The sequence below is a fragment of the Notamacropus eugenii genome, chromosome 5, assembly GCF_028372415.1.
Source record: "Notamacropus eugenii isolate mMacEug1 chromosome 5, mMacEug1.pri_v2, whole genome shotgun sequence".
Lineage (NCBI taxonomy): Eukaryota > Metazoa > Chordata > Mammalia > Diprotodontia > Macropodidae > Notamacropus > Notamacropus eugenii.
In genome coordinates, this window is record NC_092876.1 from 41,861,196 (window position 1) to 41,881,259 (window position 20,064).

Below are 20,064 nucleotides of genomic sequence, written 5' to 3' on the forward strand. Positions count from 1 at the left end.
CTGTGGGGCAATGGGTTGTTCCTCTTTCAGTGAAAGGTGTTTCTTTTTTGCACCAATTCATGACCAGTTTGAGTCTGATCAACATAAGCAGCCAACCTGGTAAGACTCTAGCTCTGCCACAAGCAGAAAAGTGTGTGATTTTGGTGACATCTGTGTGTGCACATGTATTTGTACTTAAGTTGATCCATGATTTGACCCAAAGTTAATAATAGATCATGTCTTACTGGGATGACAGGTGAATAATAGGCATTTAAGCAGTGTTCATTTGGTTCACTTTGTGTGTCTACAGGATGTAATAAGGGACTAGAGTTTTGGGTCCTGTCTTGGGAGATGAGTGAGGAAGGAGGAGAGTGGTAGTCACAAACTCTTCCAACTCTAGTCTTCTAGTGTTCAGTCTTATACACAGCCAGAAAGATCCAAATCTAGGCATCTGATGATACATTTTTATGAAATCATTAAGGTTGTCTTCAGATTCCCACATGCCTGTAATGGATTTGTAGCACCCAGCTGCACCCTGATTCAGGCAATGTCCGCAGTAACAGGGAAGCTTAAGGGTAGGATAAAAACATAGGTGAAAAGAAAACAAGCAAAACTTCATTGTGGAGTCTTCTTGCATTCATTGGAAGTGCAAACACGACTATATCATGCCATAGGAGCTCATAGAAACAGGGAGAGGGGTGGTTCCTTTAAAAAAAGCAGTTCATCCAAACCTGGGGCAACTGCCCAATTCAAGTCCTCCATTCTGTTGAGAGCAGATTAAGCGTTTGAATGACTGAAGGTATGGAGTCTATTTTTTTCCTCTAGGAGTCTTTTAGGAACCCATTAAAATTATTATCAAGAGATGAATAATAGGTAAACCCTGCTTTGTAGGAGGGGATGTATTAGTGGGAGGTGGTTCTTGTAGACATTAGCCTTCAATTTGTGCTTGGGTAGTCAGGATTCATACTTAGGGTTCAGAGTTCTTATTTGCCAACTTGTGAGGTTTTCTTCCCCTTTTTTTCCTCCACTCCCAGACCCCATTTCCCACTCTTGCATTTTTTTTTTTTTGCTTTCTGCTGGGCTATTCTGGCTTCCTTTCTTGATCCAAAAGAGGCAGAAATCCCAATTCTCTGGGGATAAAAACCCTTTCCACAGCTTCCATAGCTATTCTGCACAGAGAAGGAGCTCGAATGAAGCTTAGACATATCTCTGAGCTTCCAATCCCAGCAGGGCACACTTTGACTATTTACAATTCATATCCAATTTTGTTTGCCTTTGTTAACCACCATCAGTCACATACAGTATAACAGCTTGGGAGTCCCTGGATGGGCACAGCCCAAATACATTCTATGCAAACAACAACTTTTTGCCAACCCCATAAAATGTAAGAGTTACAGAGCCTTGCCATAAAATCTGCAGTTTTGAACCTCTCTTCAAGATGTTCAGTTTTATATGACTGGAGGTGTCTAGACCCTGAGATCCACATCTTTCACAGGATACCACTAGGATACCAAAAGATTCTGTTTCTTTTGACCTGTTTTCTCACCTTGGCTCCCTGCCTTAACCCCAGATCCTTGCATATCATTCTCAAATTTCAACACTTTCCCTTCCTTCTGATACTTTAGATCAGTAGGGAAGGGATAATTTTGGTCTCCAAATCACCAACTCCCCTTCCCCCATCTGATGACTGGTTTCATTCCAATGGGAATGACAAAGGCATCTCAGCAGAAAGTTGGCACCTATCTGGCAACATGATCATAGATGTAGCAGAGATCATCTAGTCTAATGCCCACTGCCTCCATTTTATAAAAGAGTAACCTTAGGCCTAAGGAAGTTGATTGACTTATCCAAGTTCATAGATACTGTAAATGGGGAAAAAATGAGTTTGAAACTCCATCTAGTGACTTCAAAGTTGAGTTGTATTAATCAATCAATCAGTAAACATTTTAAAGTTCCAATATTAGAGCCAGAGACAGCAGAGAGAAATCAAGGACAGAAAGCATTTTCCAGTGTAGATCTTAGAGGGACCTCCACAGGTTGGTTTTAACACACATTGTGAACTCTCGGCAAGAGAGCCTAGTTGAGATTGAGTAATCTGGATAGATACAAAGTCTGCAATCCATTATCTGTGTCAGACTTTCTGGAGGAGCATTCAAGCATCTCCCCCCCCCCCCCATAAACTCGAAAACCATCATCAAAATAGAATTTAGTACAATATTCATTTAATGTCATTTCTTCCATATATGTCACTTACTATAGGGACATGGATGAGAAAACAATTTCCCACTTATTCCAAATTAGATTTGTTATTACTAAAGTTAAACTGCCAGGGCAGTATTAGAGAGCTTAGCAAATTAATTCACAGAACATTGGACGTTACTAATCCAACATGACAGATGCTTATCTTGGAAAAAACAAAGATTTATGGTTCTTCATAAAATACTCTGGTCTCAGATTAATTTGTTTAGCGAGATGAATTCAAAAAGGAGAAAATGTATATGCTTTCTGCCAAGGAAAAGAAATTTTAGCAGTCCAAAGACATGGTATCCTGGGGATCAGGGAAAAAGCTCCTGCCAGTGAGACTCAATAAAAGGGATGGGGTGGAGTGGGGGATCAATCATTTCAGGGTAAGAAATCTTAGAAATTGACAAGACAATTCATTGAGACAGGAACAGACCAAAGTATCCTTTGCTCCTGTCAAGAATCCTTACTATACCCCAGATTCTAAGTGTTACTTATGGAAACTGGAAAATGAGCTCTGTCACTACAACATCAAAGGCATTTTAAGTCAGACACTAGGAAGGTTGACTGAGTGACTTAATCAGTTTATTCAATTAGTCAATCAGCAAACATTTTATTAATTGTGTAGTACGTATTAGATATAGATTATTAGGCACTGGAAGTACAAAGATGAAAACATAAAATAAAATAAAAGTCCGTACCCTAAGAGAGTTTATGTTCTTTGGTGGGGGGGGGAGAGAATGAGAATAATAAGGTCTTTTGGGGAGTGGGATGGAAAGGAGAATCAGGAAAGGGTTTTTTAGTAAATGGTATTTTATTTTCTCCAAATTACATGTAAAGATGGTTTTCATTATTCATTTTATATGATTTTGAGTTCCAATTTTTTCTCCCTCCCATTCCCTCTCCCAAAGACAGCAAGCAGTCTAAGTTATGCATGTGCAGTCTTATAAACATATTTCAACATTAGTCATGTTGTGAAAGAGGAAGCATAACCAAAGGGAAAAGCCACAGAAAACAACTGAAAAATTAAAAATAGTGTGCTTCAATCTGCATTCAGACACTGTAGTTGTTTCTCTGGATATGGATAGCATTTTCCATCATGAATCTTCTGGAATTGTTTTGGATCATTGTATTGTAGAGAACTAAGTCACTCATAGCTGATCGTCACACAATGTTGCTGTTACTGTGTGCAATGTTCTCCTGGTTCTGCTCCCTTCACTCAACATCAGTTCATGTAAGTCTTTCCAGGTTTTTCTGAAATCCATCTGCTCACCATTTTTTACAGCACAATAGTATTCCATTACATTAATATACCACAACTTTTTTAGTTATCCCCAAACTGATGGGCATCACTTCAATTTCCTGTTCTTGGCCACCACAAAAAAAGAGCTGCTATAAATATTTTTTATATATGTGGGTCCTTTTCCCTTTTTTATGATCTCTTGGGGGATACAGACTTAGTAGTGGTACTGCTGGATCAAAGGGTATACATCATTTTATAGCCCTTTGCGCATAGTTCCAAACTGCTCTGTGGAATGATTGGATCAGTTCACAACTCCACCAATAATGCATTAGTGTCTCAATTTTTCCCACATCTTCTCCAATATTTATCATTTTCCATTTTTGTCATATTAGCCAATCTGATAGATGTGAGGTGGTACCTCAGAATTGTTTTAATTTGCATTTCTCTAATCAGTAATAATTTCAGACATTTATTCATATGACTATAGATGCCTTTAATTTTTTCTTCTGAAAACATCTGTTCATTTCCTTTGACCATTTATCAGTTGGGAAATGACTTGTATTCTTAAAAGTTTGACTCAGTTTTCCATATGTATTTGAGAAATGAAGCTTTATCAGTGACACTTGCTGTAAAAAAATAAATCTCATCTGCCTCCTTTTCTTCTAATCTTCGGTGCATTAGTTTTGTTTGCACAAAAAACTTTTTTAATTTAATGTAATCAAAATTATCTGTTGTGTATTTCATAATGCTTTCTATCTCTTTGATTGTCATAAAGTCTTCCATTTTCCACAGATCTGACAGGTAAACTATTCCTTGCTCTCCTAATTTGCTTGTGGTATTGCCCTTTGTGTCTGAATCATGTCCCATTTTTGACATTATCTTAGTATATGGTGTGAGATGTTGCTCTACGCCTAGTATCTGCCATAATATTTTCTAGTTTTCTCAGCAGTTTTTATCAAATATTGAGTTCTTATCCCAGAAGCTGGAATTTTAGGGTATATCAATTATTAGATTACTATAGTAATTTACTTCTGTGTCTTGTGTACCCAGTATATTTCTTGTGTACCCCTCTATTTCTTAGCAAAATTAAAATAGCCAAATTGTGTTATTATATTGGCTATATAATAATATAATAATTATTATAATTATAAAATTAGCCAAATAAAAATAATTTTGATAATTACTGTCTTATAATATAATTTTATATCTGGTACAGCTAGACCACTCTCCTTTGCATTTTTTCCATTAATTCTACTGATATTTTTGACCTTTTGTTCTTCCAAATGAATTTTTTTTTCTATCTCTATAAAATAATTTTTGCTAGTTTGATTGGTATGGCATTGAATAAATAAAATAATTTAAGTAGAATTGTAATTGTTATTATATTAGCTCACCCTATCCATGAGCAATTGATATTTTTCCAATTGTTTAAATCTGATTCTATTTGTGTGAAAAGTGTTTCATAATTGTGTTCATATAGTTCCTGGGTTTATCTTGCAAGTAGACTTGGAAATATTTTATATTGTCTACAGTTATTTTAAAAGGACTTTCTTTTTCTATGTGGTGCTGCTGAGCTTTGTTGGTAATATATAGAAATGCTGATGATTTATGTGGTTTATTTTATGTCCTGCATCTTTGCTAAAGGTGTTAATTATTTCAAGTAATTTTTATTTTATTTTCTAAGATCCTCTAAGTATACCATCATATCACCCCCCAAATATGATAGTTTTGTTTTCTTATTGCCTGTTTTAATCCCGTCTATTTCTTTTGCTCTTATTGTTAAAGTTAACATTTCTAGTGCCATATTGAATAATAGTGGTGATAATGGTCATCCTTTTTTTCACCGCTAATCTTATTGGGAAAGCTTCTAGGTTATCCCTATTATAGATAATGTTTGCTGTTAGTTTTAGATGGATGCTACTTCTTATTTTAAGGAAAGTTCCAATTTCTTCCTATGTTCTTTAGTGTTTTTAACAAGAATGGGTGTTATATTTTGTCAAAAGCCTTTTTTACATTTATTGATCATATAATCATATAATACTTTTGTTATTGATATGGTCAAATATTCTTATAGTTTTCCTCAGATTGAACTAGTCCTGCATTCCTTATATAAATCTCATCTGGTCCTAGTGTATTATCCTGGTGATAAATTGCTATAGTCTCTTTGCTAATGTTTTATTTATTTATTTTTATATCAATATTCATCAGTGAAATTAGTCTATAATTTTCTTTCTCTTTTTCTCACACTTCCTTGTTTAGTTATCAGCACCATATTTGTGTCACAGAAGAAATTTGGTAGGAGTTCTTCTTCATCTATTTTTCAAATAGTTAATATAGTATTGGAATTTTTCATTTTTTAGATGTTTGGTAGAATTCACTTGTGAATCCATCTGGTGCTGGAGATTCTTTTCTTAGGAAGTTCATTGGTGACTTGCTCAATTTCATTCTCTAAAGTGTGGTTTTTAAGTATTTCATTTTCTTCTCTATTAATCTGGACAATTTATATTTTGTAATTGTCCATTTAAATTGTCATATTTATTGTCACCCAGTTTGGTAAAATAGCTCCCAATTTTGCTTTAATTTCCTCTTCATTGGTTAATCACCTTTTCATTTTTCATACTGCTAATTTGGTTAAATCCTCTTTTTCCCTCTAAATTAAATTAAGCATAAATTTATCTATTTAATTTTTTCATAAACCAGCTCTAAGTTTTATTTATTAGTTTAACAGTTTTCTTACTTTCAATTTTTTTAATCTCTCCTTTGATTTTCAGAATTTCTAATTTCATGTTTAGTTATGGTTTTCTAATTTGTTTTTTTCCAGATTTTTAAAATTTCATTCCAAATTCATTGACCTGCTCTTTTTTAATTTTATTCATGCTTTGGCTGCATCTCATAAATTTTGGTATGTTTTCTCATTATTTTCATTCTCTTTGATGAAATTATTGATCATTTCTATGACATTTTGCTTGACCCACACATTCTTTATGATTAGATTATTTAGTTTTCATTTAATTTTTAGTCTATCTTTCCATGACTCTTTATTATAAGTAATTTTTATTGAATCATGACCTGAATAGGATGCCTTTAATATTTTTTCTTTTTCCACTTAGTTGTGCAGTTTTTATTCCCTAATACATCATCAGTTTTTATGTAAGTACCATGTACCACTGAGAAAAAGAAAAGGTTATATTCCTTGCTATCCCCATTGTTTTTTTTTCATAGGTCTATCATATTTAATTTTTTTCTAGAATTCTATTCACCTCCTTAACTTCTTTCTTGTTTATTTTGTGGTTAGATTTATATGATTCTGAGGGTTGAGGGGCAGAACCAAAATGCCCGAGAAAAGACAATGACTCACCTGAGCTCTCCCCCAAACCCCTCTGAGCACACCTTTAAATAATACCATAAAATAACTCTTGAGTAGCAGAAGAACCACCAAAAAGACAGGGTGAAATAACTTTCCAGCCAAAGATAACTTAGAAGGTCAGCAGAAAAGATCTGTTACACTTGTGTGAGAATGAAACACAGTCCAGCACAGGCTATACCAGCACAATCCTAGCCTCAGCAAAGACCCAGCCCTAGCAGACTTTGGGAGTCACTGAATCAGCAGTGGCAGCAGTTGCTTCCAGAGCTGTCAGTCTGTATATGATAAGGGGATCAAACAACCAGCCAGAAGATTTCAGGTGTCTCTCTACTAGCATGGAGGCAAAACTCTGTTGCTTTGCTTATACTCTGATCTGGGTCACATTCTTGGATGGCAATCCTAAGGCGAGGAGGAGCACCAGCATAGCAGAGCTTGTGACCACAGTGGAAGTGGGACCCTCTTCACAGTTCCAAGGTAGAAAAGTATGCCTGTGGTTGTCACAGACCAGAGCACAGGTCAGGAGATTAGGAAACACACCTCTCCTTAAAGCACACCAACTTGGAAAAACTGAAAACTTACAGGTCCTTAGAAGTATCTCTGAAAATAGTTGCACAAAACCACTGAAGCTTGGAACAGTGCACCCTCCATCCTGGAAGCTGAGCCCTGCTTTAACAAAACATTAAAAATCAATAAATAGAACCAGAAAACTATAGGAAAAAAGTCTGACCATAGAAAGTTACTATGGTGACATGGAAAACACACACTTGGAAGAAGAAAACAAAGTCAAAACTCTTATATCCAAAGCCTCCAAGAAAAATATAAATTGATCTCAGGTCAGGGAAGAGCTCAAAAAAGGAATTTAGAGATCAAGTAAAAGAGATAAAAGAAAAACTGGGGGAGAAATAAGAGTGATTCAAGAAACTCATGAAAAATAAGTCAACAGCTTGATAAAGGAGGCACAAAAAAGTACTGAAGAAAATAATACCTTAAAAAAAACCAAACTGGATCAAATGATAAAAGAAGTCCAAAAAGCCAGAGAGGAGAAGAATGACTTATAAAGCAGAATGGGCCAATTAGAAAAGAGGCATAAAAATTCATTGAAGGAAAAAAAGTCCTTGAAAAGTAGAATTGGCCAAATGAAAAAGGAAATGCCTGGACTTTAACTGGCAATTAGAAGAATTTCTATTTTACCCAACATGCAATAAGTAGCCACTAAAGCTTTTTGATCTGGTAAGTGATGTAATCTGTGGAGGGCAAATAAGAGAGGAGAATGAAAGGAAATTGGAATTCCAGTAATTCTAACAGCCTAAACTAAGATGATAGCCATGTGATAGAGGAGACAAGAAAATGGCTGTGAAGGCATCATACAGGTAGAGACTCTAAGACTTGACAGCAGTTGGAAATGGGGGCTTCATGAAGGAGAGAGAAGACTGAAGGATGAATCAGACATTGCATTAAAAGTTCATCATTGGAGTGTGGCAGGCAAGACACATCTTTAGTTTAGTTAGTTTTTGAGGTCTCAATCAACTCAAGAAGGGGTCAAAGGAAAACAATGCAATGTGCTAGGCCTCTGGTAAACACTTCTAGCCCTGTAATTCTATCAGTTTTAGATAGAGGCACATAAAGTTTTTTGATAACTGTTTTCAAGTACTTGAAGGGTTATTGTGTAGAAGAGAGATTATACTTTTTTTTATGTTTGTTCCCAAAAGGAAGAATTAGAAGTGATTGTGGGGGTGTTAGTTGCAAAAGGATCAATTTAGACTTGATGTCAGAAAAATAAAAGCAAAAACTAAAACCCTTCTGAACACTCTGAGTCAATATGAAGGTAGAACAGACTGCCTTGGAATGTGGTGGGTCACCCTTGATTGCAATTTTTTCATAGTAAAGATGGAGAATCACTTTTTGAGAATATAATAGAAGCTGTGAGTTGGAATAGATGTCTCAGAGATCTTTCCAATTCTAACGTTTAGTGATTCTGGGATTTTCCTAGTAAGATAAAGAAATAAAGTTAATATATAGTATTTTTTTCTAAGACATCAGTGAATGTCACTTGAGTTCTCTGTACACCCACAAGGACCACCACCAACAGCAGCATTTGCTTGTTTTACAATAGACATTCAATTGACATGAAAGAAATTGACGGGGATTGTAGCATGGGGATATATTACTGAAACCCAGGGAGAAAATGATTCTTATCTATGAGAAGTGTGCAGAAATAAAATAGACTGCCTTTGGTGGAAGTAGAGTCCTCTTCACAGGGAGTCTTAAACTGAAAGGTGGATGATCATTTGCAAGATGTGTTGAAGAGAGAATTTTTATGATAGACAAAATTCTTGTCCACAGGTATTGTTTGACTTTGTTTCCTTTAAGATTCCTTGTATGTGAGATACTATTATTTTTAGACATTTTATTTCTTCCTCAAAATGCTTCTGAACATTTTTGATATAACTGAAGCAAATTGAAATTAATAACTACCTTGCATGGTAGCAAGGTTGCTCATCAGACCTGTTGCTGGACCTTTGAACGGACATGAGTCAGAGGAGAACTTTGTGGACACTAGGCTGAAGACATGGGGTGTCTGTGTAGAGTCTCATTATCTACAATATCCCAGCATCAGCCTACTCTGAAAATTAAAAGATCTCAAAGAAGCTGGGATTAGTTTCTCAGCAAATGGTTTAAAGGGGTAATGATCAAAATGAGAAGTAAAATTTGAAAGGAAATGAAGCAAAGAGCAAGGGTTTATTAAGCTACTACCATGTGCCAGGCACCATTAAATCCCTGACATAAAACAGGCAAATAGTAAACTGGCCCCACCCTCAGAGAGTTTACCATTCTATTGTTCTACTGGGAAAAGAAAATGCTTCTCTTTTTCTCCTTTCCTTTCCTTTCTTCCCTTTACCTCCCTTCATTTCTCCTTCCCTTTCCTCCCTCCCCTCTCTGTTTCTCTCTATATAACTGTCAGTCTCTCTGTCTCTTTATCTCTGTCTGTGGTTTTGTCTCTTCCCACAGTCAGACAGACAGACGCACACATGCAAAATTACACACATATACATATAATATGCTTATGAAAAACACATGCAAATCAAGGACTGTCCTTAAAGTCAGAACAAAGGGGACTCAAGTTCTCCTTCTGACATCTATTATCTATGTGACCCCAAAGGTCAACTCCCAACCTCTGTGTTCTGGGCAGTCCTTTATAACTAGACACTACAAAACAGTTGCTGGTCTGAACTGTGGAAAGGAATTCCCTTTAGGGAAGTTCTCCGAGGATGGAATCACTGGTCTGGAACAAACAAAACAAAACCAGATAGAAACAACTCTCCCTATTTATATAGCACCTTAGTGTTACAAACCAGTTTAACTAGAGACTCACATGAGATATCTGTAAAGTGCTTAGCCCAGTGCCTGGGACATAGTAGGGGCTTAATAAATGCTTGTTCCCCTTTATGTCATCTGATCTTCACAAGAGCCCACAGTTAATATTCTAGTTTTACAGGTGAAGAAATAGAGGCTGTGTCAATTTAAATTACTTGCCCATGGTTAGAAAGTGGAATAAATTATTATTATATTAATAACCAATTATTAGTTTGTGCTTTGGGATTTTTTCCTTTATTTCCTCAATTAAGGTCCAATTGCTAAAAAATCAGTCTCTGAAGGACATGGCTGATTGATGAGCTTACCCAAGCACTCAAAGAAATATGTTCTTCAACATTGGGTGGCACACTCAACTAGGAGTCTTTGTTTTTGTGTAAAGCATAAACAGAATCCAGTTGGGATGAGCTTTTGCCCTCCCACTTTACCCTTCCATTAGAGTTTAGGGTGACCCAACTCATAAAGGATGAAGCCAACCAGAGTGATCTGAACGGAGATGGACTTCTGTGTCCAGATAACTAGAGGTGGCTGAGTCTCATGATCAAGCCATGTTCTCAACAGGTGGAGCTGAAGACTTCTAGCCCACCTCCTCATTAAATGTCAACCAATCAGGGTTGATTTTCAGTTGTCAGAAGCACTCCATTTTAAAAAAGTGTTGAAGGATTTCAGATTCTCCATGGTTTTGTCTTTATTTATAAAAGGAAACCACTGATAACTAATTTATTGATTATTAGCTAGTCTAATTAATAAATCAATTATTAATTACCCAGAAACTGTCTCTCAGGGTTTTTCATACATCACAAAAGCCAGTGTATGAGCTAGGACTTGCAACCAAGTTTTCCTGGTATGAAGTTCAGAGAAATTTATTTTTAAACAATTGAATTGTTATAGTAGCCAATATATTTACAGCAGATGACACTTAGTATTTACATATTGTCCAGGAACTAATTCTGGCAGCTTGCTAATGATTTGTGACAAGTGGGAATCTTTCTGAGCAATTCATGTTACAATGAATTCCTGCTCGATTCATCAATTAGTCACTTTGTCAATGGCCCCAGTCCGTACAGACACTTGTAGATTTCTTTCCATGAAATGAATCCCTGGGAGGACCATTCCTGAATATTCAACAATATTCCTCCCTTCTACTGGGCTTATTAGTAGTTTGGAGTCGAAAGCAGGGAGTACTGAAGCTCATCATTGACTTCCTTTCTCCATTGGCCACCCAGGTTTTACTGCTGACCTTGCCTCACAGCACGGAAGCTTCTATGGTACCAGCCAATAACAGCATGCCATAGAAAGTCATTCTGGATTGGCTCTGATTCACTCAAGTCATTTAGATTAAACCTCAGATGCATATTGGCAGCAGGTGAATGTCAAACAGGTCAGAGGTACTTTTTAGGCACAGATGGAGAAATTTCCCATAACAAATCACCTTCTCTTTATGATAATGCACTCTCCAGCTGTATTCAGAACCTCAAATGACACACTTTCCTAGAAACAGAAAAAAAAAACACAAAAGAAACAAAATGTGTTGTTGTTGTTTTGTTTTGCTTTGTGTTTTCCCCTTGCAAATTGAAAAAGGAATGAATGTTTCTGGGGAATTTGAGCCAACTGTTCCAGGCATCCAGGAGGCTCATTCACCCATAGCACAGTATACATTCCCATTTGGATCCTTGAGACTTTCTAAGCTTATGGAGCACACATGGTGCTTTTCTTCACAGTTATGTCTTATCATTCTGCTCAGAGAGTGCTAAAAACCATGACAATCCCAATGAGAACTACATACATCTTTGCAAGTGTTCAAGGGTTATTCTCTGTTATCTCTCTGTTTTAGATCCACCCATCAGAACCATTGAGCCCAGATGGAAGGCTCATAGGATATTCGTAGAGCTAGAGCTGGGAGATATCTCATTGATTATCTAGTCCAACTTGCACCCTTAAGGAATTCTGCCACAAAAGACATAAGAAGCTTTCATTCAACCTATATTGAAGGAAGGTTTTCAGCAAGGGGACACCCACCACCTTTCAAGGCATTCCATCCCATTTCTAAACAGCTTTAATCATGAAACCGTATTTTTTTTTCTTTTCCTGACATCCAGTTTAAATCTTCTTGATACATGTATCAATTTGGTCCTTATCTCTGACTCAGAACCCATAAAGACGTGAATTCAAATCTCATCTCTGACTTATTAACTGCGTGACTGAGCAAATTGCTCTTAGCTTCAGTTCCCCCATCTGTAAAATGAGGAGTTGGATTCTTAAGTCCCTTTCGGTTCGAATTCTATGATCACATAATCATCCTCCCACAAATGTCTGGAAACATTTCAACATAGCTATCCTGAGCCTCTCCTCCCAAATCTTGTTCAGGTGACACACCCCTACTTTCTTTGACCATTCGTCATGTTACATGAGGTCAAGGTTCTTCACCATCTCTACTGCCCTGCTTTGGACAATCTGCAGTTTGTCAATGTCCTTCTTAAATTTCCGTGCCTAGACCTGAACACAATGCTACAAATGTGGTATGTTCAGGACCTAGGACAGAGGCACTCTCCTCTCCTTATTCCTGGAAGCTTCTTTTCACACAGCCCAAGATTACATTAGCTTTTTTGGCTGACACATCACACTACTGTATTAGCCACATGCCACAGCTGAAAGATCAGATGGTTTCTCTCAAGCCAGATCCCTCCCTACCTTGTCACTCAGGCTTTTTCCAAGTGTGATTTCTCAAGTGTATTTGTCCTTGTTACCCAGAAGTCTTCAGTGTCCCTTTTGAATGTATACATGGAATCACAAAAGGCAAAGTCTGATAGACCAGTAAGTTGGAGCAGGCTGAAATTTAATTGAAAGGTGAAAAGAATCATTAGCAGGTGAAACAACTGCAGGGGCTCTTTTACCTTTCTGTTTTAGGAATGGATGGCAAAATCTAAATACTGAATTCATTTAATGATGTTACTGGGTGTTTGCTCAGAGGGAAACAATCTTTCTTTGGTGTTCAGTCATTTCGGTCATATCTGCTCTTAGTGGCCCTACTTAGGGTTTTCTTGGCAAAGATGCTGGAATAGTTTGCCATTTCCTTCTTTCTATTATTAACTTAATTGTTTTCAGTTTTCTACAGTCACTTCCATAAGTCTTAGATTTTCTCCCCCTCCCTTCACCACCCTCCCCAAGATGACAGGCAATCTTATATGAGTTCTACATTCTTATTAAATATACATCATTATTAAGCACATTTTCACATTAGCCATGCTGCATAGAAAAATTAAAATGGATGGGAGAAACCATGAAAAAAACCCAAACAAAACAAAACATAACACAAGAAGAAATATTCTGTTTCATTCTTCGTTCTGGTTCCATAGTTCTTTTTCTGGATGTGGATGGCATTTTGCTTCAAGGGTCCTTTGGAAATGTTTTGGGTCCTTGCATTGCTGTGAAGGGCTAAGTCTACCAGAAAAATTCCTCACACACTGTAATTGTTAGTTTACAATGATCTCCTGGTTCTGCTCCTTTCACTTAGCATCAGTTCATATAAGTCTTTTCAGGCCTTTCTGAAGTCTTCCCGTTCATCATTTCTTATAGCACAATAATATTCCATTACAGTCATATACCACAACTTGTTCAGCCATTCTTCAATTCATGGACATCCCCTCAGTTTCCAGTTCTTGGCCACCACAAAGAGAGCTGTTATAAATATTTTTGTACATGTGGGACCCTTTCTCATTTTTATGATCTCTTTGGGATACAGTTTTAGAAGCAATATTGCTGGGTCAAAGGGTATACACATTTTTGTAGCCCTTTGGGCATAGTTCCAAATTGCTCTCCAGAATGGTTGCATTAGCTCACGGTTCCACCAACAATGAATTAGCGTACCAACTCTCCCACATCTACTCCAACATTTATCACTTTCCTCTATCCACTGTGACACTTAGCCACCTAGTTTTTTGACTTATTTGTTTGTTTTGGTTTTGTATTTTTAGCTAGGGAATATTCAGAGGAAAACCACCCTATATTTTCAAAAGCTTTAAGAGTCTTGATTTAGATGAAAGCAACAAAGTATGGATAGGCACCCAGAACTAATTCAGCATGGCAAAATTCACAAAAAAAACCTCTGCTTATCCTTAATCTTTGTTAGACTTTTCAGTAATAGCACAAGCATTTAGTAAGCACCTCCTATCTGCCAGATGCTGAACTAAGCACTTTTACAAATATTATCTCCTTTCATCCTCACAAAAACCCTGTGAGGTAGGTAAAATCCCCATTTTATGGAGGATGAACCTGAGGCTGCCGGAGGTTAAGTCACTTGTCCAGCATCATACAGCTAATATCTCCAGTTGAATTTGATTTCAGATTTTCCTGAGGCTAAAGACTCTATGCACTATGTCATCTAACTGTCTTGAATGTGAATCTTAGGTCTTTTATTTCATCTTAGGCATGGTGATCTAAACAACACTTTCATCCTTAAAATTAAAAAAAAGAGAGAGAGAGGAATTTATCTCGGAATCTCAATTTTGTCTAACCAGGCTGATGATAAGAATGATAGGCTTCACCAGACTGCCAAAGAGCTCCATAACCCACAAAAGCGTTAAGAAACCCTGATGTAGCCTAAAAATGTGCCCTAACTTTGAAGTCAAAAGACCTGAGATTAAAATGCTGGTCCTGCTGCTTAATGTTGGCATTATCTTGGCCAACTCATGCTCTCTCTTTAGGGAATAAGAAGGTTGGACTAAGGGATTGAAACTCCCTTTCTCCTCCTGATCTCACCCCCCTTTTCAGCCCTGAAGTCATTCTCTATTGTATGTTTGTCTTATGGAAGTTTATTTGACTTTTAAATCTCTAGCTTCTTTCATCTCTACCCTCTACATCTAGGAAGTCATTTAGCTGCTCATGTCTGGCCTTGCCCTAAGCAAAATTGCTAATTACATACTTTACGTATATCTTGTACCTAATTATATGGGTTCATCTTTTTTGTTGAATAAGTAAAACATAAGCCCACTAAGGGAAGGTATTATTTCATTTTTCTCTGTAGTATACTGCCTGCCATGTAATCAGCATTTAATAAATTCTTGTCAATTAATTTGAGAATTCCCAGAAATGTATTTCCAATTCATTGCCTTATTACATTGGTAGACTATAAGGTTCTTGAAGTCAAGGACTCTTTACAAGGAAACATTTATTAATAAATATATTGCCTATATCATATTAATATATACTGATACATTATATAGTATTTAAATACATACATAGATACTACTGCTAGTACTGGTACTACTACTACTACTGCTGCTACTGCTACTACTACTACTACTACTACTACTACTACTACTACTACTACTACTGCTATTGCTACTGCTACTGCTACTGTTACTGCTACTACTGCTATTGTTCTTCTGTATTGCCAGCATGATATTTGGCATATAGTAGGCACTAAATAAATGCTGGTTAAATGATTGATTGAATCTTAGGAATATATATCCAATTATAATATCATTACATTGAAAGACTGAAAGTTCCTGGAGGACAGATAAGGTGTGTTTCATTTCTGTTTTGTATCCCCAGTATCTAGCCCAGTACCTAGTGAAGAAAAGTGCTCAGTCACTATTTGTTGATTGATTGACTGATTGATTGCAGGTACAACAAAACTCTGATCAGTATGTCCAAGTTGAAAAGTCTTCAAATATGGCCCTATGGACAAATCAAGCCAATTATTATGAGAGGTCCCATTTCTGGAGCACTCTTAGTTTTTAAAAGACCTTTCCTCTGAACAATCCCTTTGAGTTATATCATGTATTGTATATATAGTTATGAGTTACATAGTATAATCATAATATGAATTATATAACATAACATGCATTTTATAGTATAATCATGATATATGACAAAATGTAGATCTATGTCTGGAAGACTAAGTGAAACATGGTAATATGTCTAAGTTAGTATCAAAATTGGATTCAAAATTGAACACCAAGTCCCATGCACTTTCATTAGACAGACCTATGAGAAGCATTATAGATAATTTTGTAAACACTTAAAAAATTTCTTTGTGGCTATATCCACTTATAATGCTATATCCTAAAGCACTAGATGGTGGGGCTAGCATCCACTATTTTGAAAGCAGGAGTCCATAAAACTTTGGCATAAGAAAAGCTCCAGATACAGCTTGAGAGAAGCAGTCACTTGCCTAGGGTCACATACCATCTGGTAAATGTTGAAGCAAAGATTTGTACCCAGGTTTTTTGACTCTTTTTCCTGGAGTAAAAATTGACATAAGTAATTGTGACATTCCATGTTATTGATTCACCAACTCACCAAATCTCATAGTTGGAAGGATGCTCTAAGACTATCTAGTCCAATAGGCACTTGTCACAGTGTCCCCAGAAAGTGATTGTTCAGTCTCTGCTTAAAGACTTCCAGGGATGAGAAGCACAGGGTCCTCTTTACTGTTTTTTTTTTAAAGTGAGTGAATGTTTTTTGTTATTGTTCAGTCATTTTCAATCATGTTCAACCCTCTATGATCTCATTTGGGGTTTTCTTGGGAACGATTTTGTCATTTCCTTCTCCAGCTTATTTTACATATGATTAAACTGAGGTAAAGTTTGATTTGCTTAGGGTCACACAACTAGTAAGTATCTAAGATCAGACTTGAACTCAGCAAGATGAGTCTTTCTGACTCCAGAACTGGACTTCAGAGGTCATGAAGTGTGACCTCCACATTTCAAAGCTGAAGAAATTATGGCAGACAGAGGTTCAATGACTTGCCTAGAGTCATGTAGCTATTGAGTGTCTGAGGCAGGATCCTTCCTAGTTCTGTCCTCTGAGGCTGAGCAGGAGCAGGCTGATTCATCTTCCAAGGGATGGCTCTTCAGGTATTTGGTGATGACTTTCATGTGTATTAGGGGCTACAATCATATCTGTGTATGTTTCCTGTGCACTCCATACTCAATGAGTGGTCCTCCAACTTCTACTTGAAGATGTCCATTGAAGGAGACCTGATTACTCTTGATCTGTAAAGGAGTAACAAAGCCTTCTAAGTACAGCTCACAGCAAGTGGATAAATAAATACCAAGCTCTTATGAAATTACTGAACCTTTTGACAAAGACTCTTACTTTTTTACCCTTTACATATATTCTTCTTCCAATTCACTGCTCTTAACTTTCTGACCCAAAGCCTCATTTCATTTTGGAGAGTCAGGTATGTGTGTGGGGGAGGCAGCAAGTACAAGTAAAAGTTTGTGACTATCTTTAGGTTCATGAAGGTATTGGAGTGGGAAAAAAAGACACTACCTTTGTAGTCAGAAGGTTCAAATTCAGTCTCAGATACTACCTCAGTAACCTTAGCTACACCATAGCACCTCCCTAGACTCTGTTTTCGCATATTTAAAATGAGATGGTTGAACTAGATGGCTTCTGTGATCACTTCTACTTCTAGATCCATGACTTTTGACCCTGATCTCCTACTTTAGTTCCTTTCATAGTATAAGGAGGGATCTGGAATTGATGACTTCTCAGCTCCATTCCACGTCTTACTATGATACTGTGGAAGCTCATGACAAAGCCTTCATCCTTACCTTGGAACAGGCTCAACTTTTCCATTAACTCTTCTTCTCTTGCCATTTTTTCTTGGGGTTCCTTGGAAGCTTTCAAAATAGAGAGATTTTGCTTTTCAAATTTCCCTACTTCAAAATCATTTTTAAGGGTAACAGGGGAACCATGAGACCCTTAAGCATTAGAAAACTCATGGAATAATAAGATTGGTGAGCAGCCAAGACTGATTCATGATTAAAAGTCTGGCTGCTTTCCAAAGTTGTTTTCCTTTGCATTATTATAATTATGTCAATTGTTCGCCTGGTTCTGCTTATTTCATTGCATATCAATTCTTATGGTCCTCCCAAGATTTCTCTGATTTTTCTCCTTTGGTTTTTCTTACAACATTCCATTAGATTCTGTTATATCTACAAGCCAAATATTTGTCCAGCCATTCTTCCATCAGTGAACACCCACAAAGTTTCAAGGATATATTTTTCTATATAAATATTTGTATGTAAGGTGAATTTTAGTGTGTGTAAAGTGAATTTTTGTTATTATTTCCTAGAGTTCAGTTTCCCAAGATCCATAGCCATAACAATCTTTGGTTTCCAGGTACTAGATATGAATTCCCACAGTTATGGTTCAAAACATCTCCACCATGTTTGCACATAGTTATATAATGGCAAATGACATAAACATCCACTGTAGCTGTGCAGTGAGACACAGGGATGGGGTGATATGAACTTGTGGGGCTATTGCCGGCAACATGCCTTCTTTGTTTGCCTGTAAAGCAGGTGGTCACTAGAGAGTGAATAGGGAACCCTCAGGATTGAATGCACAAATGCTACGTGTGTCTCAATTGGTTCCCATTGAGACTTGGGGGAGGAATCTATGTTTGCCTCAACTGGCCCTCATTGGGGCTTGAGGGGGTTTAGGGGAAGTGCAAGTTGTGCCTGTCTTGATTGACCCCATAGAGAAGTAGGAGTAGTTGCCTCCCCCTCCTCACTGGCCCCTGTGAGAAAGGTGATTAGGGAATGCTGTAGGAGTTTGGACTCCCATTATCAGCAATCGTCTTCTGAGAAAACTAGACTAGAATAAAGTGAGATTATTAACTGCATTTTAATGTCTTTCCTGTCTGACCAAATCAAGAGTGAACCTGTGCTAGCAGTCCTCAAGTGTACTGTGTTTTATCTCTCTTACAATACTGCTATAAATATTTTGACCTATGTGAAATGTTTCTTTCTGACTTTGACCTTCTTGGGATATAAACCCAACAGTGGAATAATGAGGTCAAAGAGCAAAAGCACTTTAGTAACTTAAATAACCTAATTAATTTTTTTTTTCTTTTCCAGAGTAGTTAGGCTCATTTGCAGCTCCACCAACAATGTTTTAGCATGTCTGATTTCCCATGGCTCCTCCAGCTTTGACTGCTTATTTTATGAAATTTGTCAGCTTGATGGGAATCAAATAGAACTTCAGACTTGCTTTCATTTGTATTTCTATCATTATTAATGCTTTGGAGCATTTCCACTATGTATTTGTTTTTGTTACAGTTTTTTGGGGGGTAAACTTTCCAACCTTCAAGGGGCTTATATCTCTTCTTCTGTGTTGAACATCAAGGTAGAAACAATTTAAACACTTAAATAATTATCTTCAAGTAGCTCAATCCAGTGAAGAATCCAGATTTCTTTTTTAAGAAAAATTATGTCTATGAGACTCAGTCAAAGTCATGTCAGAATCACCACATGATTAGACATTGAATAAAAATATATAGTGTTTACCTTCATAAGATCTGAGGTTTAGACAACTAGTTGGCTCAGCAGATAGAGTTCTGGTCTTGGAGTCTGAATATTCTGAGTTCAAATCTGGACACAGATACTTACCATCTGTGAGACCCTAGGCAAGTCCTTTAATGGCTTTTGATCTTAGTTTCCTTTTCTCTAAAATGGTAGTGATAATAATATCTACCTTAGAGGGTTTGTGTGTGTGTGTGTGTGTGTGTGTGTGTGTGTGTGTGTGTGTGTGTGTGTGTGTGTAATAGATGGAAAGCTTTGCAAAACTTAATGCTGTCTGTTATTAGCCTTGGAAGTGACCTCAGATGCCATCCATTTCAGCTCCCTCATTTTGCAGAGGAACTTAAGTGAGGACCAGAGAATGGGAATCATTTACATGGTTTTTGAAAGGTATTATATATCAGATCTTCATGCAGTCTATGGCAAAAACGGTAAGTACCAAGAACAGCTAAGGAAAGTTTTCCTTCTTATGGTAGGGATATCATCGGTCAAGTTTGCTACAAAAGCAACATAAGACTTTGGATTTCTACTAACTCCATCAGCTGTCCCTT

At 36.9% G+C, this 20,064-nt stretch overlaps 1 protein-coding gene across 2 annotated transcripts in view; it reads left to right on the top strand.

Annotated features, from left to right (window-relative positions):
- The window catches only part of AJAP1 (adherens junctions associated protein 1), a 261,099-nt gene that overhangs the window by 113,263 nt on the left and 127,772 nt on the right, over positions 1-20,064 (top strand). The window lies entirely within an intron of this gene.